The sequence below is a fragment of the Alligator sinensis genome, unplaced genomic scaffold, assembly GCF_000455745.1.
Source record: "Alligator sinensis unplaced genomic scaffold, ASM45574v1 scaffold219_1, whole genome shotgun sequence".
In the NCBI taxonomy this organism is placed as follows: domain Eukaryota; kingdom Metazoa; phylum Chordata; order Crocodylia; family Alligatoridae; genus Alligator; species Alligator sinensis.
This window is the reverse complement of record NW_005841866.1, coordinates 588,663-599,134: the sequence shown is the minus strand read 5'-3', so window position 1 is coordinate 599,134 and position 10,472 is coordinate 588,663. Positions and strand designations below refer to the sequence as shown.

The 10,472-nt window shown below is 41.9% G+C and overlaps 1 long non-coding RNA gene across 1 annotated transcript in view; it reads left to right on the top strand.

The window, feature by feature from the left end:
• Positions 1–1,606: 1,606 nt before the first annotated feature.
• Positions 1,607–10,472, top strand: part of LOC102367736 — a 40,033-nt gene continuing 31,167 nt past the window's right edge. The window contains exons 1-2 of the long non-coding RNA XR_323010.2: positions 1,607–1,687; positions 1,798–1,851. This is a non-coding gene — a long non-coding RNA (uncharacterized LOC102367736). The remainder of the gene's footprint in view (positions 1,688–1,797; positions 1,852–10,472) is intronic.

Here is a 10,472-nt window from a genome sequence, read left to right as displayed (position 1 = left end):
TCCCCCGCCCCCCTCTCTTCCCCCCCCCCCCCCCCCAGCAGGGAAACTGAGGCAAAGCAACAAACAAAACTGTGCCTTTACCAACACTGACCTAAAGTACTACAGGCCTTTCCTGTGGCCTCTTGCAATGTTGAAACACCCCTCACTCCTACTGTAGGAACTCAGTTCCCTTCTACAACCTTCCCAGCGGTACTCTTTTATTCTTCTGTGAGGATGAGCTGACCTCCTTCAAGACAACCGTACAGGGCTGGCTAGCCTCGAGCCCTGCCTTAAAAAAGGCAAGCCACCTGGTCAAAGGAATATAGCTGTCTCAGAAAACACAACATTTTTCAAAGTCCTGATACGTGAAGTTTCCTGCTCACCTGCAGATCTACAAAGAACAATGTATTCCTAATAATTTCAGTGAATCAATGATCCAAGTGGAATTCCCCACATTTATTGTCCAGATAGCCTTCAGCCATGCCCATTGATGAAAGCCAGAGACAAAATCTTGTTCTCTGTTTTCACCCCATGACTCACAGTTAATCATCATTCCAGCACACATAACAGCCACATCTTGGATCTAATCCCTGGATTAGAAATGAATTGAGAGAGTATTTTTGTTCAACTGCAGTGCTGGATGGATTACCACTTCCTTCAAGTAATAAGCAGATTTTTTCTTGTCACCAAGCAATATATGGCCCTGTCTAACATGGTCCCCAAAGCTCATGACCAATTAAATCCCAGTGACAACACTAATTGACAATGAACAGATGAAATTATCATCACATGCTGTCTCCTGCCTTGAGCACAGTGACTCCTCAATGGCCATTTCTTTCCTATTTGCCATATGAAATACTTGTGTTTCTTGAATAACTTGCATCAAATGGCAAGCAAAGGGCAGAAACTAAAGGGTTATAAAGGAAAGCTCAACATGAAGCAAACAAATTGAGTCACAAATAATTTCTCATGGCCTATCCTGATGCTCTTTGTGGATCTTTCTTCTACTCCACAGTAGTTGCCAGAACATAGCCAACAAGACTGATTTCCTTTCCAATGAAAAGTTTCATTTGCCCAGAGAGCCAGCAGTCAACAACAGAACTGTTATATTTTGTAGCCCCACAGCGGTGGAGAGATTAGACTAGAGCAGCAGAGAGACAGCAAGCAGCATAGTTTACATGGTTGATAACTTTATTGTTCTGAACAGGAATCAAAACTGTAAGCAAACATTGTGCCTAAAGAGGCCTGCAGTACAGCAATATTTAAAGAAACAGTACCCTACATAATGACTAATGCATGCTACAACACAAGAACCACTCACAGGAAGGATCTCGCACCCTTTCTCATAGGGTATATCCCAACCACCTACAAAGTGTTCTCAGGACACCGGGGACCAGAAACCATGCCTTCTACAAATTGGCTTGTTCACAAAACACAACACAGTGTCCTGCATCTACAAAAGGAGGGAACAACCACTATGCTGCCATCAAACCTTTGTAATTCCTAATTGGTGAAAGAGCAACTTGAAACCTTTCTAATATTGATTGCCAATGCCTTGGAGGCTGCTGTAATTACACCAGGGATTTTCAAGGCCCTTTGGGATATAAGAACATGTAAAGCACAGAGAATGCTTTGCCCCTGACCTCTTTTCCCTATCTCTACTCCAAATTTAGGTCATAACATAGTTGGGCCATTGCTGTTTAAACAGGTAACTTTTTTTGCCTAAGAATTAGACAGCAGAATTATAATTACTGAACTAAAACCAAAGGAAAAAATGAAGTGGCTTACTGTTTGAGACATGTGTTCACCCTCCTGCAGAACACCCAGAAAGGCGTGCAAGCCAGGGCAAGAAGCAGCACTGAATATAATCAGGTATGTACAAAATCTATGGATATGTAGCAGATATCAAGCATTTCTCTCAAAGCCATTTGTAAAATGTGGGTCCATACTTCACTGATGACTTCGCTGACCTAAGCTGTGGCAGAGGTCACAGATATTTTTCAGTGGGAAAAGGAGGTTTATGATAGAAACCAAAGACTAACAGTGAAATTTAATAGCATGTGTGTGAAAAAAATGTGATTAAGTGTGAATGTACAGAAAAAAAAATGTTTGTCCAAATAAGCAAAAATTGTAATTGCGCTCTTGATTTTTTTTCTCTGTTGCTCAAAAAGTGAGAATGGGGTGATTTCATTTCCATGAAACAGTCCAGAATTTTAGGAGCATAAGGAAACTAGTGAAATACGTAGAATTATTGGAAAGTCAGGTTTTTGACCAGAATAAGATTACAAAATGAGAACAGAAGTTTACATCAGTCTAGAAAATAAGGAAATAATGGAAAGAAGGGGATATTTGAAATACTGTAATTGGAAACCAATAGCAAAAGTGAAACTAAAAGCAAAGACACAATGATACAATTAATTTATAACAAGCTAGGTACTTGTACTTGCGTATGCTGTCTAAGCTATTTTTGTAAATTCAAGTCAGGCTGCATACCCTCCCAGTGACTCATTTAACAAGACAGAGGCTTGCATGTTTACGCATGTAGCTGAGGTTTAGCTTCTTCATTAGTTTTAAATGAAAAGTTTGCTATATACTTCTCTGACATACTTTGAAGAATAGAAACTGAAGATTTATGACTGCAACTGCATCATTTCAAATCTTGCTCATTTTTAATACTATGTAAATGTTTGTTTGACTTATGTAATTTTAAGTTTATAGTACAGTGGACAAAATGGACAGACAGAAAAGGGAGATTCCAGCGGATAACCTGGAGGGGGTTTGCTTTTAAATAGGGAACAGGCTTGAGACTGGCTTAATATAGGAACAAGCAAGTTTCTACTTATTTGACCTTTGACAGTCCTGAAATAATCCACTCGTTATAACAAGATTGTGCATTTTTCTTGGCGGTAGGAGGTTCTTATTTTTAAAGACAGTACATATTATATACTTAGTTTAGTAGCACTTTGAAAAATAGAAGGTTGCACTGGAAAAGTGGTTTTCCTGGATGTAACAGTGAAATGGGTAAATTTATGAATCTAAGCACTTATGGGTGAAGGACAATGACCTCTCTGTCCATAAGAAGTGCATTCCATGGTGCTTCAGGTAAAGAATGGGGATTTTCATGAAAGCATGTGTTAACATAAAGAGCAAAGGGAGAAAGAATAAAAATAAGCATACATATATCTATATACAAAGAACCAAAGCAGTTGAACCTATATAAAGCTGTTCACCCAGTAATTGCTCCATTGTGTAAAAGAAGGGAGTAAAGGTAAAATTTTTTCTCTTGGACTGGAGTGGAGACAGCTCACTCTTCTCTGACTGCCTGGATCATCATCCTATTAGCAATCTCTCAGGAAACATGAGCTTCATAAAGTCAGGTCAAGGGTGTCTAGCCTACCCTCTTTTCTCTCTACCGTTGCCTTGGAGGGAAGAGTGGCCAGCTGTTGTTTGACTTGAGGGAAAGGATGACAGAGGTTATTCTAGATGCATTTTCTGCAGTGAGAGCTAATTATGAAAGAACCCATTTCCATCTCGAGAGGACTGAGCCAGAGATTCTGCCAAGATGCGTGTCCCTGAAGGAAGAGAGTTATGTATAGTTCTGAGAGTACAAATAACTGCTTGGATTCTCTAGTCAGCAGACCCAATTACTACCAGCATACACCAGGCTATGTGAGAGCTCCCATAGTCATGAATATTGGCTGTTCATGTTTTGTTTTTAGTTAGAAAAAATTAGGAGCTCAACCTTTAATCTAACATTTCAAATCATTGTAGTGCCTGCATTGTAATTGAAGGGGAGGAGGGATAGACTACTGTATATTTAGCATATACATTTGCTTAGTGTCTAGTTATAAGGACAAAGTTGTTGATTATCTGTTGTTTTAATAAGTCTGTACTATTTAAAGGTGTCATCCTCTGAGGCGTGTGCATACAGAGCAGAGGTGGGCAAAATATGGCCCATGGACCAGATCTGGCCCACCAGGGTATTTTATCCAGCCTGTGGGGCCCCTAAACATTTAGAAAATTAATATTTATCTGCTCCTGGCTGCCTGTCAAAGATGACAGGATCCAGGGGCAGTAGGACCCAGGGTAAGCCGGCAGGAGCCAGCACCAAGGTCAGCTTGGCCTTGCCCCTCCGCCCCCCCCCAGTTTCCCCCACCCTTGCCCCACTCCCAACCTGGAAGTCTGTCAGCCGCAGCTTTCAGGCTGCTCTGGCACTACATGGCCCCCAGCTGCATAATCGGACCACAGGAGCACAGGGCCCGTGCTGGTACCCCAGGGCCAGGAGTGGGAGGGGATGTGTGTGTGTGCATCCCTGAAATGAGGGAGGGGGAGAGAGAGATGGAGAGCAATGAGGGAGGGAGAGAGAGGGTGTGTGTCTTGACAGACTGTGTGAATGTGTATCTGTGTTCATAGGGCAAGTCCCACATGCAACCCCACCGTACACATGTATCCACACCCCTCCCACACTGTCATACATGCAGACCCCTACACACACACCCCCTCACACACCGCAGCCACTCTCGCCCCACACAGAACCCACCACAAACCTCATACCCACCCACACCCCACATATCCACATACACACCCATATGCTCCCTCACCCCACACTCATACCCCTACACCCCACATACCCATACACTAACAGCCCTCCACCCATGCCCCCACCCCCCACAATATACAAGAGTAAGGCTTCATTTTAAGCTATTGTGCAATCATTTCTATGTACACTACACAAACGCATGTAAATCAGGACAAAATATTTTTTGAAATCACATTAATGAATGTTGTAGACATTTGATTTTTAGAATATAATTGGTATTTTTCTGGTTCTGAGATGACAAAACCCCTTGCTGAAAGGAGTATTTCCGGGGGCAATGGGAGGGACTTCTGGTGGCAAAGGTTAGGGATTAGGGGACAGGACTTCTGGTCACAAGATGGCAACCAGGGGGCAGGGCACCTGTCAAGGGGTGGAGCTACCAATGCAGCCCTTAATTGCCCAGCCCTGATATAGAGGAAGAAAACATCATCAGGTTGTCAAGCATACCTTTTGAAGATCACTGCTAATAGATGAGAGGCTCAGGCCATACTACTGAAGGACCAATTCTGTAGGACCCTTACAAGACAAGCAGGTGGGAGGGATCCTGTGCTAAGTCAAATTACAAAGGGTCCATATCCAGAGTAAGTCATTAACGAGCAGGAGGGAAGGGTATGAGAACTAGGACTTTAATTAGAAATTATGCCTAGGATGTGAGAAAAGTGATAATGATGGCACTTGAGTAAATAACTTTCCACTGGTAGAGTAACTAAGGTGAGGTGACCAGGGCACCAATCCCAGGCACTGACTTGAGTGGGGTGCAAAAAAAATACCAGCTGCCAATGCCACCACACACTTTTGCTGGGGGCCTGGCGGCAGCCAGAAATCACTGCTGTCTCTGTGAATCACCCTAGGAGCCCGGATTACTTGTTTATTCTCTGCTTTATTGGCTGAAACTTTTAACTAACGGTTTTATCATTTACATTTTCTTGTACGGCATTTTCAGTCCACCTGCTACTACCAGACGGGCTTTAGCATTACCTCTTAGGGAAGGACTTACAAACCAACCTTTGGTTATTTGTTGCTGAGTGTCCTAGTTATATTCAGGTTATGAACAGATATAATTCAATAATCTTCACCCTCCCTTAGTATTGGAGGGAGGGTATCTCTCCCCAGCTCCTGTAAGGGCCTCTGGTGGTATAATTGCATTCGCAACAGCCAAGGAAAGGAAATCATGGTCTTGCTGTAAAAACCACCCATCTGCATCTTTAGGCATCTAATATCTTTAAAAATCTGGCCCTTGAGGTTCATATGTGCCTACATCACTTTTGAAAGTAGGGCGTCTGCTTGTCAGTCACTTACAAACTTCAACAATTGTACCCTGACCCTTTAGCTCAGAGGTAGTAGCATATTGATAAACCTTTGTTCATGGAAAAGCTTGCAGAGGGTGACAAAGAGCCATGCTGTTAGTATGGTTTACATGTACAAAGTATTTTGAGGGTTTTTTTCAGGGAGAAAGTATTATATGTACACTTAAAACTACCAAATATCATCGCTGTGGTCTGATTCTGTATTGGGCTCTTTGTTTAAAATACTATACATTAAAACTTATATTCCATTTTCCATTTATTTCAATCCTTTATATATTTTTGTTACTTGCTTCAGCTCAGCTACCTAAGCAGAGAATAAAAGTTTTCAGTCAATTATCTGAAATCTTGCAGCCTTCACAAAGCCCCTTAAATTTGCTGCAGTAGGTGAACAACTTGTAACTTCTCACACTGTTGGACTGTGACACCTTTGTGGTATTTAACACTGACATTTTAGCACTTCCTCTTTTAATTCCCCCCTTCACCCCCAGAGCTCTTTGCTCCTTAAAATATCATTGCTAAATTTACACCAGAGACATAACATCTCTGTATAAAGAACAGCAGCAACAAGCCGTCAGCCTTCCCAGTTTCTGCTGAGAAATCTGTTCAGCCTCAAGCAGAACCACAGCACTCTGTGCACTGCTGCGTGTTTACTTCATCATCACTGCACTCACTGCCAGTTTCTCAGAACTTTTTAAGTAATTACTTTTCTCTGTATCAAGGGACCTAAAACATCCAGAGGGCATGTCGCTCATCTCAGTCATTGTCTAGGTGCATTGACACCCATTTTAAAGTCTCTGACACTATTTTGTGTGACTGGCCCCATGATTGAGATCACATAATTACAATAATTAGGAAGCTCACCTCAGGATATTATCAAAGTGACCCACCCAAACCCAAGTCCATATGGTTTGAAATAGCTAATGAGTCAGTTAATGTGCTATGTCCAGGAGTAATGGATACTCAATATGGATGACATGAAGGTATAATTTACCAACTTTCTGACTGATTAAGGTTTTTCTAATGGACAATTTTAGCATTTTGCAACTTGTGGCGAGTTCAAAGTACTAAAAGCTTTTATTTGTTAAACAAAACAGAAGCAAGCAGCTGAGACTGCTGGAAATCATATAAGAAAGCAGGCCTCTCTTTAAACCAAATGTAAAAATCAGTACTGAAATGCAACTTTATTCTGTGGCTGCAGAGGACTGGACTAGGAGCAATGGGAGCAGGGAAAATTTAGGCCAGAGATTAGGTGGAACTTTCGGACCATGAGGGTGGTGAGGAATTGGAACAGGCTTCCTAGAATTATAGAATCTATATCCTTGGAAACTTGTGAAAGCAGGTTAGACAGACACTCCAGGAATGGTTTAGTCAGGGATGATCTTGCTGTGAGGAAAGGGCTGGACTAGATCACCTTGTGAAGTCCCTTCCAGGCCTACTTTGCTCTGATCCTATCTATGATCCTATATCTACATTGGTGCCCTACAGCTTTCGAGACTGCTGCCAAGAAGCCTGAGTGTATGGGAATGGGTGGGCAGGGCAGGCTTCTCAACAGCTGCCTTGAGAGACGTGTCTTTACTGTACTCTCTATGTATCATACAGAGTTCCTGTGTGTGTGTGTGTGTGTATATGTGTGTGTGTGTGTGTGTGTATATATATATATATATATATCTACATAAGAAATACAGGCTTTGGAAGAGCATGCTTCTAGTTTCATTTGCCCATTTAAATAGTGTACAAAAGGTCCAGCTGTCACAAAGTCATTTACTGTGCAGCAAAGGGGGGTGTCTAGTGCAGGGGTTTTAAACCAGGGGTACTTGGGATGGCCTTAAAGGGTACTTGGCAGCGGGCAGCGGGCACTGCCGCTGCTCCTGGCACTTCTGCTGCTACTGCACCGCCAGCACTTGTGCTGCCGGCATTTCCGCTGCTGCACTGCTGGCACTTCTGCCCCTGCCGTTGCACTGGCACAGTTGCCGATCAGTCACAGGGGACACCCCCCCCCCCCCCCCCCCCCCCCAGCGGGGGGGGGCCCCCCATGACTGGCTGCTGGGGGACACCTCTCCCCTGCTTGTCTGGCTGCCAGGGAACTCCTGCCTTTTTGATCAGCCGCCTGAGGTACACTGACCCAAAAAGGTTGAAAACCCCTGGTCTAGTGGTTAGAAGTTGAGAAATACTAATCTCTCTGGAAGTAATTATGGGAGTGCTAATCCTGGATCTTCCAGTATCTCTGTGGCTTTGTATAAGTCACTTCATACCTGTCCTGTTTTACCCACCTGAAAAGATCTGGAGAAACTTGTTTTAAACTACTTTGAGATTGTAAATTGAGAGAGATTATATAGGGATGATTGCTACTGCTGTTACCTGGTGTTGTGCCTTTTATCCATACCATATAACAGATTATGCAATAAAACAGATCTAGTTTCCCATGTCATAATGGTTTCCAGTGTACATTATTATATAGTGGTAAAACTAAAAATATGCAGGAGAGGACTGATGGGCAGCAATTTTTACACGCTGTGGAAACTATAATAGTCATTTAAAAGGACAATCAGGAATGGAAATGAAGGAACACCAGGAGTATTAGTAATACCATATTGATTTCCTTGGTCTATAAGAAGCAATGGCTTCTTATCTTTCTATTTAGCAGCATTGTTAGCAAAAGATTTAGGGAGACACAGAAGAATTTGGCAAAGTGCTTGGAGAGCAAGACACATATATTAATTGACATATTTCCATTTCCCATATTATCTACATGTGCTGTTTTGTGAGATAAAATTCATCTGTCATAACACCCATTATTCACATATCAATGCTCTTTTTATATATAAACTTAATTATTGTGATGGGATATATTAAATATGACTCATTTTACTGCAAAATTGATTTTTTCTGACCTCAGAATAAATATTGATCTTCTTGATCTTTAAATGTAGTGCAAGGGTCATTATATTAATGGCATATTAATAGAAAGTAGCCCTGACCATGCAATATTAATATATTTGCATTGTTACTTCTCGGGTCCCATCCAGAAGGAAAGAGGCAGGGAGCCAACACCTTTTCTCCCTGGAGAAATTAGGAAGCTTCTGCATTTTAATGAAAGTTCAGGCTGCTTTCATTTAGATACAACATTTAAAATCAGTGGTAAAGTGGCAAATAAGATGTATAATACATCCAATACATAAGCAGTGCCTTGATTTTTCAAAATTCACAAGAATACAGTAAAAATAGAGGCACCAATATGGCAACTGATCATGCACAGCTACGCAACCCGAAGTAGCCAGTGATAAGAGTGGAGCCCTCATTACATAAGATGTCTACTGAAAAGATTTTGTTAGACTTATAGTACCTGGTAATTTACTTTTTTGATTATTTGTTGTTATGAATGGATTTAGAGGAATGCTAATTTATTGAACTGGTTCTCACATCCCACCCTGCTGCTATATCATTTGATTTTTATCTCATACAGGGACTCTTGTAAACCCAGTTTAAAATTTGCTGTTCTACTGACTAACCAAACCAAGAAAGGTTTGATTTTAAATATTCCTTCAGCAAGAGCTGAAGGTTACTTCCCTCCGACAAGCAGGAACAAAGGATTAGAAATCTGAAGTAGCATTTAAATAACACTGTGAAGAGATCCTGAGATAACGAAGTGCCCCCCTTAAGAAAGGCTGGATACTTATTTGCAATTTAGAAATGTTGTTTTACATATGGTGCTTCTTGTTTTACATGTATTCTGAGCATGCTGTGTCAAGAAGCATAATTCAAGAAAGAAGAAAAGAGCCTCTCACCCAAAAGAGATAGGCAGTGAACAGAATGAATCTGTGAAGTTGGGGATGGTACCATATGATTGTAGAATTTCAAACATTGTATCTATATTTAAGAAAAGGAAAAAGTGATCTGGGCAGCTACAGGCTCACTAATCTGATCTCTGTAGCATGTAAGGGGATTTAGAACAACATTTGAAGGAAAGAATAATGAAAGACATGGAGGTCAATGGAAAACAGAATGACATGTAATACTGGTTTGCCAAAGGCAGACCTGATGCCTTTTTTTGATATTTTAGACATTGGAAATATAATGGATATAGATAAATATAATAGGTACATTTTATATTTGAGTATCTAATTTGATGTGGTGCCATATAGGAAATTACCATATTTACTCAAATCCAAGATGAGATTCCCCCTCAAACAGCATGGAGAAAAAAAGCCTTCATCTTAGTTACGCATACAGAGCAATGCAGGGGCAGGTGGCTACTGTGGCTCTGACTCTGGCTCTGAGCTTGGGTTGGGGCCAGAGTCAGACCCACAGCAGCTGCCTGCTCCCCCTCACCCCCTTCCACTTGCCTTCTGCAGCTTCTGCCCCCCAACTCCTGCTGTCCCCTTCTCTCCCACTTATTGTCAGGCACAGCTTAGCTCCAGGTTGGGCTGCTTTCCCTCATAGGTATGTAGCACAAGGAAACTCTGTTCCCTGCCCAGTCAGTCAGCAACACCATCACTGCTTCATGGCCCAGCAAGGTCTGTGCTTTTTTTACATGCTGTGTTCTGGGCAGGAACAGGGCCTGGGCAGTGCCTGACAGTAAGTGGGTGGGG